Source organism: Dromaius novaehollandiae, chromosome 22 (assembly GCF_036370855.1).
Source record: "Dromaius novaehollandiae isolate bDroNov1 chromosome 22, bDroNov1.hap1, whole genome shotgun sequence".
NCBI lineage: Eukaryota > Metazoa > Chordata > Aves > Casuariiformes > Dromaiidae > Dromaius > Dromaius novaehollandiae.
Window position 1 is genome coordinate 837,594 of NC_088119.1, and position 18,547 is coordinate 856,140.

An 18,547-nucleotide genomic window follows, 5' to 3' on the forward strand; every position below is an offset into this window, starting at 1 on the left:
TAAGCACTTTATTTTTTACCCAAACCCATGTTGTTCCCACGACTTCCCCCCCGTCCCTAATTCTCTCTCCTTTCCTTGCTTGCTTGCTTGCTTTCTTTCTCTCTCTCTCTCTCCTGCTGCCAAGCTGCAATGTTGAGACACGGGGTGGTGTAGAGGACCGGTACTAAATGCGGTTTTGTCTTGACATTGCTGCTGCTGCTGCAAAGCTGCCGCTGCCAAGGTGTGTCGGGCAATGCCGCGCTGGCGCCCCCGGGAGCCGTCTGCGAAGTAAACAACCTCGTGCACCTGCACGGGGTAAAAAGGGTGCGAAAAGGGCAGAAGGGCGTCTCTAGGGCACGAACCGCACGTACTCATTTGCCATCTGCGCATGAGCAGGAGACCCCCAGATACCCCAGCCCATTTCTGGAAGGTTCCGAGAGGGCGGACTGCGCATGACGGTTAATCTGCATGGGAAGCGAGGAAGCACCTCCCAGAGGCCGGGCAAGAACCTATAAAAACTGCAGACTGTGTGAATGGGGGGGCTTGCTTGCGACGACTGAAGAACTCGAGCAGAGTCAGCGGAACCAGACGGGAGCTTCCCCCCTCTGCCCCCCCGCCCCGCCGCAAGGACTCCCAAAAGAAGAGGACCAACGGGACGCCGCTGGATCCACGGGTGGTGATATCTTTCTCTCTCTCTCTTCCCCTTTTCCTCTCTTTTTCCCTAAACGTGTGACGCGGGACATGTCTCGTTAGTTGATTCAATTTTGCCTTAATAAATCTTAAACTGGTTGGCTGGTGTCGTTTTCACCTTAATTGAGTGCAAGGGCATCACGAACTTGGTCGTTGGTCCTAAGGGGAGGGAGGTCGTCCTGAACGACTCCTTTCGGGCCGCGACACGTGTCTGATAGGTCACTGGCAGGCCCATAGCTGCTGGCTGTGCTTGTGAGGTCACAGCAGTCCTATAGCCTCATAGGCCAGTGGGATGGCTCCTGGCTGTTGGCTGTCCTTGTGAGGTCATAGCAGCATCAGTGCCTCATAGGCCAAAGGGAGTCCCCTGGCTGCTGGCTTTGCTTGTGAGGTCACAGCAGCCTCAGTGTCTCATAGGGCAGTGGCAGGCCCCTGGCTGCTGGTTGTGCTTGTGAGGCCATGTTTGTCTCCGTGCTTCACAGTTCAGTGGCAGGCCCACAGCTGCTGCCTGTGCTTGTGAAGGCACAGGAGTCCTAGTTCCTCATACACCAGGGGCAGGCCCATGGCTGCTGGCTGTGCTTGTGAGGTCACAGCAGTATGAGTGCCTGATAGCCAGTGCGAGGTCCATAGCTGCTGGTTGTGCTTGTGAGGTCAGAGAAGCCTCAGTGCCTCATAGGCCAGTGGCAGGCCCATAGCTGCTGTCTGTGCTTGTGAGGTCACAGCAGCCTCAGTGCTTCACAGGCCAGTGGCAGGCCCATAGCTGCTGGCTGTGCTTGTGAGGTCACAGCAGTCCTACAGCCTGATAGGCCAGTGGCAGACCCACAGCTGCTGGCTTTGCTTGTGAGGTCACAGCAGCCTCAGTGTCTTATAGGGCAGTGGCAGGCCCCTGTCTGCTGTCTGTGCTTGTGAGGTCACAGCAGCCTCAGTGCTTCACAGGCCAGTGGCAGGCACGTGGCTGCTGGCTCTGCTTTTCAGGTTGCAGAAGCTTCAGTGCCAGGTATGCCAGTTCGAGGCCAATGGCTGCTGGCTGGGCTTGTGAGGTCACAGCAGCCTCAGTGCCTGACAGGCCCATGGGAGGCCAATGTCTGCTTGGTGTGCTTTTGAGGTCACAGCAGCCTCCGTGCCTCATAGGCCAGTGGCAGGCCCGAAGCTGCTGACTGTGCTTGTAACGTCACAGCAGTCCTATTTCCTGATAGGCTTGTGGCAGGCCTCTGTCTGCTGGCTGCCTTTTGAGGTCACATTTGTCTCTGTACCTTATGGGGCAGTGGGAGGCCTCTGGCTCCTCGCTGTGCTTGTGAGGTCCCATCAGCCTCCTTTTCCTGTAGGCCAGAGGGAGGCCAATGGCTGCTTGGTGTGCTGGTTAGGTCAAAGCAGCCTCAGTGCCTGTTTGGACAGTGGCAGGCCAATGGCTGCTGGCTGTGCTTGTGAGGTCACATCAGCCTCCGTTCCCTATAGGCCAGTGGCAGGCCCATAGCTCCTGGCCGTGCTTGTGAGGTCACAGCAGTCCTAGTTCCTGATAGGGCCGTGGAAGGCCCCTGTGTGCTGGATGCCTTTTGAGGTCACATTTGTCTCTGTACCTTATAGGTCAGTGGGAGGCCCCTGGCTACTCGCTGTGCTTGTGAGGTCACAGCAGCCTCAGTGCCTCATAGCACAGTGGCAGGCCCATAGCTGCTGGCTGTGCTTGTGAGGTCACAGCAGCCTCAGTGCCCTATAGGGCAGTGGCAGGCCCTTGGCTGCTGCCTGGGCTCGTGAGGTCACAGCAGCCTCCGTTCCCTTTAGGCCAGTGGCAGGCCCCTGGCTACTGGCTGTGCTTGTCAGGTCACAGCAGTCCTATTGCCTGATAGGCAAGTGGCAGAACCACAGCTGCTGGCTTTGCTTGTGAGGTCACAGCAGCCTCAGTGTCTTATAGGGCAGTGGCAGGCCCCTGTCTGCTGTCTGTGCTTGTGAGGTCACAGCAGCCTCAATGCTTCACAGGCCAGTGGCAGGCCCATAGCTGCTGGCTGTGCTTGTCAGGTCACAGCAGTCCTATTGCCTGATAGGCAAGTGGCAGACCCACAGCTGCTGGCTTTGGTTGTGAGGTCACAGCAGCCTCAGTGTCTTATGGGGCAGTGGCAGGCCCCTGTCTGCTGTCTGTGCTTGTGAGGTCACAGCAGCCTCAGTGCTTCAGAGGCCAGTGGCAGGCCCACAGCTGCTGGCTGTGCTTGTCAGGTCACAGCAGTCCTATTGCCTGATAGGCAAGTGGCAGACCCACAGCTGCTGGCTTTGCTTGTGAGGTCACAGCAGCCTCAGTGTCTCATAGGGCAGTGGCAGGCCCCTGTCTGCTGCCTGTGCTTGTGAGGTGACAGCAGCCTCCGTGCCCTTTATGGCAGTGGCAGGCCCGTGACAGTGTGCTGTGCTTGTGAGGTCAGAGCAGTGTCAGCGCCTCATCAGGCAGTGGCAGGCCCCTGGCTGCTGGCTGTGTGTTGTGAGGTCACAGCAGCCTCCATGCCTCCTAGGCCAGTGACAGACCCACAGCTCAGTGCTCCTGAGGCCAGTGGCAGGCTCTTGGCTGCTGGCTGTGCTTGTGAGGTCACAGCACCCTCAGTGCCTCATAGGGCAGTGGCAGGCTCATGGCTGCTGGCTGTGCTTGTGAGGTCACAGCAGCCTCAGTGCCTCCCAGGCGACTGGCAAGCTCATAGCTGCTGGCTGTGCTTGTGAGGTCACAGCAGCCTCAGGGCCTCATAAGCCACTGGTAGGCTAATGGTTGCTAGGTGTGCTTGTGAGGTCACAGTAGCCTCAGTACCTCCTAGGGCAGTGTCAAGCCCCTGTCTGCTGGCTGTGCTTGTGAGGTCACAGCAGCCTCAGTGCCTCCTAGGCCAGTGGCAGGCTCATGGCTGCTGGCTGTGCTTGTGAGGTCACAGCAGCCTCAGGGCCTCATAGGTTAGGGGCAAGCGCCCCCTTCTGTTTGTGCTTGTCAGGTCACAGCAGCCTCCGTGCCTCCTAGGCCAGTGACAGACCCACAGCTGCTGGCTGTGCTTGTGACGTCACAGCAGTCCTATTGCCTGATAGGTCAGTGGCAGGCCAATGGCTGCTGGCTGTCCTGTTGACGTCACAGCAGTCTGAGTGACTGATAGGCCAGTGGCAGGCCTCTGGGTGCTGGCTGTTTTTGTGACGTCACAGCAGCCTCAGTGCCTCATAGGCCAGTGGTATGCCCTTGCTGCTGGCTGCTGGCTGTGCTTGTGAGGTCATAGCAGGTCTGTTGCCTGATAGGCCACTGGCACGCCTCTGTCTGCTAGCTGCATTTTGAGGTCACCTTTGTCATAGTGCCTCACTGGGCAGTGAGAGCTCCATGCCTGCTGGCTGCGTTATGAGGTCACGTTTGTCTTGGGGCCTTATAGGGCAGTTGGAGGCCCTTGGCTGCTTGGTGTGCTTGTGAGGTCACAGCAGCCTCAGTGCCTGATAGGTCCGTGGGAGGCCAATGGCTGCTTGGTGTGCTTTTGAGGTCACAGCAGCCTCCGTGCCTCCTAGGCCAGTGGAGGCCCGTAGCTGCTGGCTGTGCTTGTAAGGTCACAGCAGTCCTATTTCCTGATAGGCCTGTGGCAGGCCTCTGTCTGCTGGCTGCCTTTTGAGGTCATATTTGTCTCTGTATCTTATAGGGCAGTGGCAGGATCCTGGCTGCTGGCTGTGCTGGTGAGGTCACAGCAGCCTCAGTGCCTCCTAGGCCAGTGGCAGGCTCCTGGCTGCTGGCTGTGTTTGTGAGGTCACAGTAGCCTCCGTGTCTCATAGGGCAGTGTCAGGCTCATGGTTGCTGGCGGTGCTTGTGAGGTCACAGCAATCTCAGTGCCTTATAAGCCAGTGGCAGGCCCCTGACTGCTGGCTGTGCTTGTGAGGTCACAGCAGCCTCAGTGCCCCTGAGGCCAGTTGTAGGCTCCTAGCTGCTGGCTGTGCTGGTGAGGTCACAGCAGCCTCAGTGCCTCCTAGGCCAGTGTCAGGCTCATGACTGCTTTCTGTGCTTCTGAGGTCACAGCAGCCTCCGTGCCTCAAAGGCCAGTGCCAGGCTCATGGCTGCTTTCTGTGCTTGTGAGGTCACAGCAGCCTCAGTGCTTCTCAGGGCAGTGGCAGGCTCCTGGCTGCTGGCTGTGCTTGTCAGGTGACAGCAGCCTGAGTGCCTCCTAGGCCAGTGGCATGCTCCTGGCTGCTCCTGTGCTTGTGAGGTCACAGCAGCCTCCATGCCTCCTTGGCCACTGGCTAGCTCATGGCTGCTGGCGGTGCTTGTGAGGTCACAGCAACCTCAGTGCCTCCTAAGCCAGTGGCAGGCCCCTGACTGCTGGCTGTGCTGCTGAGGTCACAGCAGCCTCAGTGCCTCCTAAGCCAGTGGCAGGCTCATGGCTGCTGGCTGTGTTTGTGAGGTCACAGCAGCCTCAGTGCCTCCTAGGCCAGCGGCAGGCTCTTGGCTGCTGGCTGTGCTTGTGAGGTCACAGCACCCTCAGTGCCTCCTAGGCCAGTGGCAGGCTCATGGCTGCTGGCTGTGCTTGTGAGGTCACAGCAGCCTCAGTGCCTCCCAGGCGACTGGCAAGCTCATGGCTGCTGGCTGGGCTTGTGAGGTCACAGCAGCCTCAGGGCCTCATAGGTTAGGGGCAAGCGCCCCCTTCTGTTTGTGCTTGTCAGGTCACAGCAGCTTCACTGCCTCCTAGGCCAGTGGCAGTCCCCTGGCTGCTGGTTGTGCTTTTGAGGTCACAGCAGCCTCATTGCCTCCTATGGCAGTGGCAGGCTCCTGGCTGCTGGCTGTGCTGGTGAGGTCACAGCAGCCTGAGTGCCTCATAAGTTAGTCTACAGCGCCTCCTGCTGGCTGTGCTTGTGAGGTCACAGCAGCCTCAGTGCCTCCTAGGCCAGTGGCAGGCTCATGGATGTTGGATGTGCTTGTGAGGTCACAGCAGCCTCAGTGCCTCCTAGTCCAGTTGCAGGCTCCTGGCTACTGGCTGTGCTTGTGAGGTCACAGCAGCCTCAGTGCCTCCTAGGCCAGTAGCAGGCTCATGGCTGCTGGCTGTGCTTGGGAGGTCACAGCAGCCTCATTGCCTCCGAGGCCAGCGGCAGGCTCATGGCTGTTGGATGTGCTTGTGAGGTCACAGCAGCCTCATTACCTCCGAGGCCAGCGGCAGGCTCATGGCTGCTGGCTGTGCTTGTGAGGTCACAGCAGCCTCAGTGCCTCCTAGGCCAGTGTCAGGCTCATGACTGCTGGCTGTGCTTGTGAGGTCACAGTAGCCTGAGTGCCTGCTAGGCCAGTGGCAGGCTCATGGATGTTGGATGTGCTTGTGAGGTCACAGCAGCCTCACTGCCTCCTAGGCCAGTCGCAGACTCCTGGCTGCTGGCTGTGCTTGTGAGGTCACAGCAGCCTCAGTGCCTCCTATGGCAGTGGCAGGCTCCTGGCTGCTGGTTGTGCTGGTGATGTCACAGCAGCCTCAGTGCCTCATAAGTTAGTCTACAGCGCCTCCTGCTGGCTGTGCTTGTGAGGTCACAGCAGCCTCAGTGCCTCTGAGGCCAGTGGCAGGCTCATGGCTGCTGGCTGAGCTTGGGAGGTCACAGCAGTCTGAGTGCCTCCTAGGCCAGTAGCAGGCTCCTGGCTGCTGGCTGTGACTGTGAGGTCACAGCAGCCTCAGTGCCTCCTAGGCCAGTGGCAGGCTCCTGGCTGCTGGGTGTGCTTGTGAGGTCACAGCAGCCTCAGTGCCTCCTAGGTCAGTAACAGGCTGCTGGCTGTGCTTGGGAGGTCACAGCAGCCTCAGTGCCTCCTAGGCCAGTGGCAGGCTCATGGATGTTGGATGTGCTTGTGAGGTCACAGCAGCCTCAGTGCCTCCTAGGCCAGTGGCAGGCTCCTGGCTGCTGGCTGTGCTGGGGAGGTCACAGCAGCCTCATTGCCTCCGAGGCCAGCGGCAGGCTCATGGATGTTGGATGTGCTTGTGAGGTCACAGCAGCCTCATTGCCTCCGAGGCCAGCGGCAGGCTCATGGCTGCTGGCTGTGCTTGTGAGGTCACAGCAGCCTCAGTGCCTCCTAGGCCAGTGGCAGGCTCATGGCTGCTGGCTGTGCTTGTGAGGTCACAGCAGCCTCAGTGCCTCCTACGGCAGTGGCAGGCTCCTGGCTGCAGGCTGTGCTTGTGAGGTCACAGCAGCCTCAGTGCCTCCTAGGCCAGTGGCAGGCTCATGGCTGCTGGCTGTGCTTGTGAGGTCACAGCAGCCTCAGTGCCTGCTAGGCCAGTGGCATGCTCCTGGCTGCTGGCTGTGCTTGTGACGTCACAGCAGCCTGAGTGCCTCCTAGGCCAGTGGCAGGCTCCTGGCTGCTGGCTGTGACTGTGAGGTCACAGCAGCCTCAGTGCCTCCTAGGCCAGTGGCAGGCTCCTGGCTGCTGGCTGTGCTTGTGAGGTCACAGCAGCCTCAGTGCCTCCTAGGCCAGTAGCAGGCTCCTGGCTGCTGGCTGTGCTTGGGAGGTCACAGCAGCCTCATTGCCTCCGAGGCCAGCAGCAGGCTCATGGCTGCTGGCTGTGCTTGTGAGGTCACAGCAGCCTCAGTGCCTCCTAGGCCAGTGGCAGGCTCCTGGCTACTGGCTGTGCTTGTGAGGTCACAGCAGCCTCAGTGCCTCCTAGGCCAGTAGCAGGCTCATGGATGTTGGATGTGCTTGGGAGGTCACAGCAGCCTCATTGCCTCCGAGGCCAGCGGCAGGCTCATGGCTGCTGGCTGTGCTTGTGAGGTCACAGCAGCCTCAGTGCCTCCTAGGCCAGTGGCAGGCTCCTGGCTGCTGGCTGTGCTTGTGAGGTCACAGTAGCCTGAGTGCCTGCTAGGCCAGTGGCAGGCTCATGGCTGTTGGATGTGCTTGTGAGGTCACAGCAGCCTCATTGCCTCCGAGGCCAGCGGCAGGCTCATGGCTGCTGGCTGTGCTTGTGAGGTCACAGCAGCCTCAGTGCCTCCTAGGCCAGTGGCAGGCTCATGGCTGCTGGCTGTGCTTGTGAGGTCACAGCAGCCTCAGTGCCTCCTAGGCCGGTAGCAGGCTCATGGCTGCTGGCTGTGCTTGTGAGGTCACAGCAGCCTCAGTGCCTGCTAGGCCAGTGGCAGGCTCCTGGCTGCTGGCTGTGCTTGTGACGTCACAGCAGCCTGAGTGCCTCCTAGGCCAGTGGCAGGCTCCTGGCTGCTGGCTGTGACTGTGAGGTCACAGCAGCCTCAGTGCCTCCGAGGCCAGTGTCAGGCTCCTGGCTACTGGCTGTGCTTGTGAGGTCACAGCAGCCTCAGTGCCTCATAAGCCAGTGCGATGCCCTGGCTGCTGGCTGCTGGCTGTGCTTGTGAGGTCACAGCAGTCCTGTTGCCTGATAGGCCAGTGGCAGGCCCATGGCTGCTGGCTGCATTTTGAGGTCACCTTTGTCTTAGTGCCTCATTGGCCAGTGGGATGCCCATGGCTGCTGGCTGTACTTGTGATGTCACGGAAGTACCAGTGCCTGATAGGGCAGTGACAGCTCCATGCCTGCTGGCTGCGTTATGAGGTCACGTTTGTCTCGGGGCCTCATAGGGCAGTTGGATGCCCATGCCTGCTGGCCGTGCTTGTGAGGTCACAGCAGTCCTATTCCTGATAGGCCAGTTCAAGGCCAATGACTGCTGTGAGGTCAGAGAAGCCTCAGTGCCCTATAGGCCAGTGGGAGGCCCATAGCTGCTGGCTGTGCTTGTGAGGTCACAGCAGCCTCAGTGCCCTATAGGGCAGTTTCAGGCCCATACATGCTGGCTGTGCTTGTGAGGTCACAGCAGCCTCCGTGCCCTTTATGGCAGTGGCAGGCCCGTGACAGTGTGCTGTGCTTGTGAATAATTTGTAGTACAGAGGATCTGACAATGAAGGATAATCCTCTTTTGAGAATCTGAAGGGCTATAAAGCCCTGCTCTCTCTTGGCATGGCTCAGGCAACAGTTTGTGGTGTTTTAGGGGCGGCACTAATTGCTGCCCGGTGGGGGAGGCAAGGTGATAAAAAGACCATTGAGTCCTTGGGAGAACACATAAGAAACTCCCAGAGTCGAGCCAAAGAGACAATCGAGTTCTTGCAAGACTCCCGGAGTCGAGCCAAAGAGACAGTTGAGTCTTTGCAAGAACAGGTAAGAAACTTGCAAAGTCAACTCACTGCGGAGCGCAACCATACTCAGCGGCTTCACATAATCTTATCAGACTCACTAGACCGAGAGAGAATCCTGCGGTCTGAATTGGAAGAAAACAGGCGGGGGGTTAATGATAGTGAACCGGGATTCTCGAATTTGGCCGAACTAGACGGAAAACAGGCATCTGATCTAAAATCCATATATCCAATTAAAGAATTAGAAGACAGCAGGAACTGCTTTTATCCTGGAGATGGGAATGTAGTAATGAGACCCTTGATTAAAACGGAAACCACTGATAATGGTCAGGGGGGTATTCAACGACGTACCACGCGTATTATCCCCTATTCCCCTCAGGACTTGGCTAAAATACAGGAAAAATACTCCTGGGGCTCCCGGGAAACTGAAACTGAGTATGTGTGGAGAGTCTCCCTCACCGGGGGGGATCGCATTCTGCTGAGCGAAGATGAAGCTAGAGGATATTGGGGACCCAGAGTCTTTCTAACCACAAATGATAACAGGGAACCATGGTCCTTGACCCAGAGGGTAGCCTACTGGGCAGGAGGATTAGACCCAATGGAAAGAGGAGACCCTTTTTCTATTAAAACACCCACAGCGGGCCACATTCTGGAAAGCGTGCAGAAAACTGCTTGCCTCCAATTGATGCATGACCGTTTGCTGCTTCTGCAGCAGCCCTCCCCCATGCAGTGTGTGGCAGACCCCGAGAGGTCACATCCTCTGATCAGGGGACTTCCTGATGCTTTAAAACTATATGCTGTTCAGCTGCAAGACCGATTACGAACTCCCCGACCGAGACGAAGGGGAGGCCCCCCCGACATGACTTGGGGGGAGGTGGCACAGGAGCTAATTAATTACGGAAGGCGTATGGGATTCACTGGCCAGGGGGAAACAAAGCATAAAGCAGAAATAAGAAGAGTTGAGGAAAGTGGGAGGCAATATAAATCACTGCAACACCCACATCCTGGGAAACCGGTACGGGTGTTGGATAGCAGGAGACAATTATTATGGGCAGAAGGCATTTCAAAGGGAATTCCCAGAGAAGTCATGGATAGGTTACCAACTCCCAACCTGGAAGGTTTGGTAAGAAGTTGGGACAGGATAAGGGGAACCCCATCTTCCTCAAACCCCAAAGTTCCTCCTCCCTTATCCCAAGACCCCGTCTGCACCCCAGGACTCTTAAAACGAACCCTGAGACCGCACAATCCCGGATGGGCGCGACGAATATCTGATGCAGTAACTAAAGTCAATGGACGATGGGGAGTAAATGGCTGCCCCAGACTCGCTGCTTTTTGCCCTAATCCTCCATCCCTCTTACCTGGGACTGGGGAGAATAAGAAACCGAGGAATCCCTTGTATTACCCAGGACAACCGGTTCTAGTGGACTTACCCACTGTGGGACAAATACCTCTAGTACTAAAAGCTTCAAAAAATCTGTATGCATGGGTAGCTACTGATGCCCATGGGAAAGATCATAGAATCCATGCCAGGTGGATCCTCCCTTCCTTTTAGGTCAACAATGTAAAAGGAAGAGGGCACTGGGGAAGAAGACTTGTCTTATGTTGAGCTTGAGTGTCCTCAACGATACTACCTGTGGTAGTTATAACAGTTATTTTTATCATTTTTTGTAATTGTGTGCTGCGATCATAATTAGCTTTATTGTTGAAAACACAACAGCCAAGAATGGCATTCTTAACCTGTGTTGGAAAGATACTTCTTGTCTTAATGTGCTTATATGTGCTATGGCAAACCTACCACCAGAATACACTTCTGGGGCTTGGTATTGTACCGGCCGAATAGGTGATGGGGCAACCACCTTCTTCAGCCCTCTGGGCAACAGAGATGCAACTTACTTTCAATTCCCACCAGGGATAAACGGGCCATTTGCTCAGGGCATTGGAGCTAAGAAGGGGCATTACTGGATATGCAGGCACACAGCATATACATTTTTACCCACGGGGTGGTTGGGAATTTGTTATATAGGGATTATCAGACCTTTGTTTTTCCTTTTGCCAGAAGCAAGTGGACCTCGGTTAGGCATAAAGGTATATGATAACCTTGGAGACAGAAGTGTTGCCTGTAAGACGCGATCCATTAAGGGAAATTTGGGTGGGACGCAAAAATGGGGAAATAATCAGACTACAAGCGGCTCTAGAAATTATTACCAACAAAACCGCTGACACGATAGATCTTCTAACTTGGCAATCCCAACAGATGCGCACGGCAATCCTTCAGCACCACATGGTTTTTAGATTACCTGTTAGCTGAAGAGGGAGAAGTGTGTGGGAAATTAAATATTCCTAACTGTTGTTTGGAAATAGATGATGTAGGCGAAGTAGTTCTCCAGTTAACCAAAGATATCAGAAAAATAGCCCACGTCCCCGTCCAAACCTGGAATGGCTGGAGTGGCGATTTGTAGTCCTGGTTACTGGGGGCACCGTGGGTGAAACAGTTAATATTGTATTTGTTAGGTGCAGTTGCCGCCTTAATGTTCTTGTATAATTCCTTGCTTTGTTCAATTAATCGGACATGTTGTGTCAAATATGCAATTTGTTCCTACCACCTTGCCGGACGGCATAAAGAAAATCCGTGCCATCCATTGGCCGTGGCCAACCACAGTACCCATCATTTCCCAGTTTCTCCTGAAGGAGGAAATTGCATATTGACATCCACAGCGCATTTGCCAGCTGTTTTATGCCTATTGTAACAATCCTACCTCATTAACTCAGTTTTGATGTCTGTTTTGTAAAGTTAAATGTTGTTGAAGTTGTTAAAGAATAAGCTTGCATTGAGCAAGACCTCTGTTTAATCACTGTTAAGCACTTTATTTTTTACCCAAACCCATGTTGTTCCCACGACTTCCCCCCCGTCCCTAATTCTCTCTCCTTTCCTTCCTTGCTTGCTTGCTTTCTTTCTCTCTCTCTCTCTCCTGCTGCCAAGCTGCAATGTTGAGACACGGGGTGGTGTAGAGGACCGGTACTAAATGCGGTTTTGTCTTGACATTGCTGCTGCTGCTGCAAAGCTGCCGCTGCCAAGGTGTGTCGGGCAATGCCGCGCTGGCGCCCCCGGGAGCCGTCTGCGAAGTAAACAACCTCGTGCACCTGCACGGGGTGAAAAGGGCAGAAGGGCGTCTCTAGGGCACGAACCGCACGTACTCATTTGCCATCTGCGCATGAGCAGGAGACCCCCAGATACCCCAGCCCATTTCTGGAAGGTTCCGAGAGGGCGGACTGCGCATGACGGTTAATCTGCATGGGAAGCGAGGAAGCACCTCCCAGAGGCCGGGCAAGAACCTATAAAAACTGCAGACTGTGTGAATGGGGGGGCTTGCTTGCGACGACTGAAGAACTCGAGCAGAGTCAGCGGAACCAGACGGGAGCTTCCCCCCTCTGCCCCCCCGCCCCGCCGCAAGGACTCCCAAAAGAAGAGGACCAACGGGACGCCGCTGGATCCACGGGTGGTGATATCTTTCTCTCTCTCTCTTCCCCTTTTCCTCTCTTTTTCCCTAAACGTGTGACGTGGGACATGTCTCGTTAGTTGATTCCATTTTGCCTTAATAAATCTTAAACTGGTTGGCTGGTGTCGTTTTCACCTTAATTGAGTGCAAGGGCATCACGAACTTGGTCGTTGGTCCTAAGGGGAGGGAGGTCGTCCTGAACGACTCCTTTCGGGCCGCGACACGTGTCTGATAGGTCACTGGCAGGCCCATAGCTGCTGGCTGTGCTTGTGAGGTCACAGCAGTCCTATAGCCTGATAGGCCAGTGGGATGGCTCCTGGCTGTTGGCTGTCCTTGTGAGGTCATAGCAGCATCAGTGCCTCATAGGCCAAAGGGAGTCCCCTGGCTGCTGGCTTTGCTTGTGAGGTCACAGCAGCCTCAGTGTCTCATAGGGCAGTGGCAGGCCCCTGGCTGCTGGTTGTGCTTGTGAGGCCATGTTTGTCTCCGTGCTTCACAGTTCAGTGGCAGGCCCACAGCTGCTGCCTGTGCTTGTGAAGGCACAGGAGTCCTAGTTCCTCATACACCAGGGGCAGGCCCATGGCTGCTGGCTGTGCTTGTGAGGTCACAGCAGTATGAGTGCCTGATAGCCAGTGCGAGGTCCATAGCTGCTGGTTGTGCTTGTGAGGTCAGAGAAGCCTCAGTGCCTCATAGGCCAGTGGCAGGCCCATAGCTGCTGGCTGTGCTTGTGAGGTCACAGCAGTCCTATTTCCTGATAGGCCCGTGGGAGGCCCCGTCTGCTGGCTGCCTTTTGAGGTCACATTTGTCTCTGTACCTTATAGGGCAATGGCAGGCCTCTGGCTCCTCGCTGTGCTTGTGAGGTCACAGCAGCCTCAGTGCCCTATAGGCCAGTGGCAGGCCCATAGCTGCTGGCTGTGCTTGTCAGGTCACAGCAGTCCTATTGCCTGACAGGCCAGTGGCAGACCCACAGCTGCTGGCTTTGCTTGTGACGTCACAGCAGCCTCAGTGTCTTATAGGGCAGTTGGATGCCCATGCCTGCTGGCCGTGCTTGTGAGGTCAGAGAAGCCTCAGTGCCTGATAGGCCAGTTTGAGGCCAATGACTGCTGGGTGGGCTTGTGAGGTCACAGCAGCCTCAGTGCCTCATAGGCGAGAGAGAGGCCCCTGGCTGCTGGCTGTGTTTGTGAGTGTTAAAGAATAGTGAATTGAAACTGTCTAGAAATAGCTGCTTAGCACAACTTACATAAAACTTGCTTAGCATGAGTGGCTAGATTTGCTGAAGCCTTAGGCTGCATGTGGGAAAAGTAACGAATCTTTACCTAGTTTAATAAAAAATAGTGCCTCAGAGCTCATTCAGGCTGGGAAAATAAGGAAGCCACACGCAGTCTGCGCTCCTGTGTCACCGACTCCGAGAGGGAAGACGCCAAAACAATTGGGAAATAAGACCTTGGGAAACAGCCGCCAGACCCAACAAAAACAGAGGTACAACCATCATCAGAGACTGCAAAAAAACAAAAAAAAAGGAGAAAACCAGCTTGCCTCAGAAAGATGATGAGACCCAATGAGGAGCAGGAGACCCCAGACCAAAAAATTACTATTGGGCTAACTACCGCGTGAGGGGTGGGAAATGGAAGTCGAAAAGACTATAATTACCCAGGATTTGTTTATGTTAGGGTCCCTCTTCGGAGGCACCCAGCTCGAGCTGTAATTACGGTACGCGCGTGATTAAAATTATCTGATTTGTTTTGATTTGGCTCTGAACTTTACTTGGGGGAACCTAGGGTCGAGCCCTGTTATGGTGGCCGACAGGCCTAATTTCCATAACAGTTTGGCACCCCAGATGGGACCCTAGGCGACCACTGTTGGGGCCTCTCATCTCCAAACAATCATCTGGCGCCATCGGGTGAGTTCACCTGGGATCTTTGGCACCGAGAGGCACCGAGAAGGTGAGTCTTAAACTCCCGCCTAAATTCTAAATTCTGGTCTGGTAACAGTGCACTGAAAGGGTACGCGGACTGATCACCGTAAGGCGTACCAGGTGTGTGGGGGGGGTACGCGGGCTGGCCACTGTAAGGCATACCAGGGGGACAGGTAGGAGTCCCATCCCCAGGGTTAGAGTGGGTTTTAAGTCCCAGCTCGGTCCGGCCGGAGGAGGGTTGTGCAGCCTGATCAGCATAAGGCGCACTGCAAAACTGTAAGACCGAAATCTAGAGTCACCGTGACTGGTGTGAGTGTAAACAGCACTGTGTGTGTGTGTGTGTGTGTGTGTGTGTGTGTGTGTGTGTGTGTGTGTGTGAGTGCGTGTAGCCTGGGAACCGATTGGGGCACCCGTCGGCTGAGAAGCCGCCTGCTGCGAAGGGACAGCAGTCCTAGCAGTTAAAGACGCAGGTGGTGTGAGTGCAGTTCCCAGAGAGCGAGAGAAAGAGAGGGAGAGAAATAGTGTGTGTGATCACACCAGCTACAGGGACTGGTGTTACCGGGAAGGAAGTGCACTGCCTGATTTGCTTAAGACGCACTTTTCAGGAACTCAATATGGGAAATAATTTCGGCATAGAAAAGGGGACGCCCTTAGCCGAAATTTTGGTAAACTGGAGTAAGATTGATGGTACCAAAAATTTAGGGAGAAAAAGGTTAGTCCAACTATGTCAGGAGGATTGGCCGTTCCTGACTAAGGAAGGTAATCTGGCAGAGCGATGGCCACCCCAGGGGTCCTTCAGTTACCAGGAACTAACTTTCCTGCGTCATCATTTGCAGAATAGGTTCCCCAGACAAATGGATTACTGGTATGTATGGGACAACTGGGCATTTGCTAGATGAAAAGAGGCGCCTAGGAAAGAGAGACTCTTTCCTCAGAATGCTGTAAGTACCGCAGCTGCTGAAACGCTTGTGGAAACTATTCCACCCTATGCGCTACCCTCTGCTTCAGCTTCCCTACACCCCCGCTTGCCTTCTGCCCCCGCCTTTCAAGCTCCTCTGGAAGGCCTTCCTGTGCCAGGAGTGCCCCCACCCGGTCTGGAAGGGGTACCTCGGGTCGCCACAACACGAGTTTACCGACCCTGGAGACCCCAAGATTTAATTATATGGAGTCAACGGCTCCCCAGACTTAGGGATGATCCAGAAAGAGTGTTACAAATCATAAGGGGAATTATGCGGGCGTATGACCCTACCTGGGGAGATGTACAAATGCTCCTTGAATCTGTGTTCACTCCAGATGAAAGGTGCTCAAGTTTGGATGCAAACCGCCGTTGGGCAGCAGAGGGGTGTGTTGGGGCTGCTCAAACAGCCTGGCCAGCTGTGGACCCCGGATGGAATCATAATGTAGATGCAGATTACAGGCAGTTGCAATTAGCCAGAGAGGGCTTAGAAGAAGCTATACGTTTGGCAGGACAAAAGACTGCAAATTGGTCTAAAGTAAGGGAGTGTCAGCAACAGGCAGAGGAACACCCCTCGGCTTTCTTTGCTAGGCTAATTAAGCAAGTCAGAATGTATGGGGGAGGACTAGACCCAGAAGCCGAGGCTAACAGGCCGCTAATGATTTCCACATTTGTAGACCAAGCAGCCCCGGACATTAGAAAGTAGTTTTCCAAACATGTTCCTGACTGGCCAGGAAAGCGAATGGATGAAATAATACGTTTAGCCACATTTGTGTATAATAGTCGAGAGGAGGAGAGGGCAAAAGAAAAGAGACAGCAAAAAAAAGAGGAAGTTAGTGTGTTAGCAGCTGTGTTAAGAGATGGATTTAGAGGACCCAGGGGGAGGGGACGTGAAAGAGCCAGGAGAGATAGATGGAACCAAAGTGAACGTGCTGTACAGTCAGGAGTTAATGATGTTTGTTATTATTGTGGGGAACAAGGACACTGGCAGCAGGAGTGCCCAGTGAGGCCCCGTGTAGTTAGGAACAGAGGAACCGGCATGAGACAATCAAACACTAAGGAGGAGACCAGGCGATTCCCAGTCAATCCACAATGAGAGGAAACAGGAGACTCAGAAAATACTGTGGAAATTGGAGTAAATTTATGGGATGTAGTTTTGGATTTTGAGGGTCACGTAATGGCAATACTGAAGGTTTAGAAGTTCCCTTTCTAGTGGATACTGGAGCCACCCTTTCCCTTTTAAATTTTGAGCCTAAAGGATGCAAATCATCAGATAAAATAGTGATGCAAGGAGTGATGGGAAAGGGCGAATGAATGTTATCTAAGCCCTTATTACTCACTATTGAGGGTAAAACAGTGTGGGGACATTTTATAATTTCCACAGACGCACCTATATGCCTTTTGGGGAGAGATCTCCTGCAAGCCTTGGATACTCAGATCTGCTTACAGCCGGAAGGGATAAAGCTAATAATTATGGGTTCATGTGTTCTGGCTAAGACACCAGAACCAGAGTCAACTAATCTGCAAATTCCAACAGGTTTAGAATCAGTTTCTAAAAAATTATGGAGCTCTTCAGGAATGGATGTGGGACTACTGAAATCAGCCGGTCCAGTCTCGATAAAAACAAAGGGGGGATTGCCTCCTGCAGTTAAACAATATCCTATCCCAAAGGAAGCAGAGAAGAGTATCCAAAAACAAACTGATCATTATCTGAAAATGGGTATCCTTAGAGTCTGTGAATCCCCATATAACACCCCAATTCTGCCAGTTAAAAAGAACAGGCAAGATGCTGATGGTGATCCAGAGTATCGCTTTGTACAAGACTTAAGGGCTATAAACCAACATGTAATTGCTCCACATCCAGTAGTCCCCGACCCATCAACCATTTTACTACAGATACCCCACTGGGCAACTTATTTTACTGTGACTGACCTAACAGCAGCCTTTTTTAGTATACCGATAGCTGAAGATAGCCAAGATCTCTTTGCTTTCACTTGAAAGGGACAACAATTAACTTGGACAAGGCTGCCACAGGGATTTACTGGGTCTCCGACTGTTTTTTCGCGTATACTTAAAAATGACCTCTCAGATATCGAACTTCCAGGACATTCTGCATTAATACAATATGTAGATGATTTGTTATTAGCAAGTAAAGATTATGAGACATGTTTGAAAGATACTGTTTCTCTGTGTAACGCTCTTGCAGAAAAAGGGCATCGAGCATCTCTGTCTAAACTCCAGCTGTGTCAAAGAGAGGTAAAATATTTGGGTTTTATCTTAAGAGAAGGACACAGGTTAGTTGATCCAGAACGAGTAAAGACAATTCTTGATATGCCTCGTCCTGTAACAAAAAAACAGCTTAGGGGATTTTTAGGAGCTGTAGGATTCTGCCGACCGTGGATTCCGGGGTTAGCAGAACTTACTAAGCCTCTGGTACAGGCAACAAAAAAGGAGGAGATAGAGCCTTTGGCCTGGGGCCCAAGGCCCCAGGGAAAGGGAGAAAGCTTTTACATCTGTGAAAAAAGCGTTGGTTTCAGCCCCTGCTCTCGGGTTACCAGATTATAGCAAACTATTTGAATTATTTGTCCATGAGCGACAGGGAGTAGCAAGTGGGGTACTCACCCAAAAACTAGGCCCTCACCGTAGACCAGTGGCCTATTACTCCACGCAACTAGATGAGGTAGCTAAAGGCACTCCAGGACGCATCAGAGCAACAGCAGCTACTGCAGCTCTTACTGAAAAAAACACGACCTGTGGTTTTGGGTCATTCATTAACTGTGTATGTGCCACATGAAGTAGAACTGTTAATGAAGCAATATGCGACTCAAGCACTATCCCCACAGAGAGCTGACCGCTATGAACTGATAATACTGCATGCAGATAATGTGACTTTCAAAAGATGCAATATTTTGAATCCAGCAACGCTATTGCCTCAACCGGAGGACGGAGAGCCACATCATTCCTGTGAGCAGGTGGTCGTCAGCTCGAGCAAGCCCCGGGAGGACCTTAAAGATGAACCTTTGGAGAACCCGGACTTAGTTCTGTTTACAGATGGGTCATCCTATTATTTGGACGGAAGACGTCACTCCGGCTATGCTGTCACTAACGTCTTTGAGGTGCTCGAGGCCAATCCTTTGTCTCCATCAGTAAGTGCTCAAGGAGCAGAATTAATAGCATTGACCCAAGCAGCAAAAAATAGGTAAGAGCTTGCAGGTAAATATCTATACCGACTCTAAATATGCATTTGGAGTGTGTCATGCAACAGGGATGTTATGGAAAGAACGAGGATTCTTGCCGTCATCAGGAAAGAAATTAGCTAATGGAGAAGAAATACGTAATTTGCTGGAAGCAGTTCAACTGCCCAAAGAAATTGCGGTAATACACTGCCCAGCCCATACTAAAGACACTACAGAAATTAGCAGAGGAAATGCTCTAGCCAACGC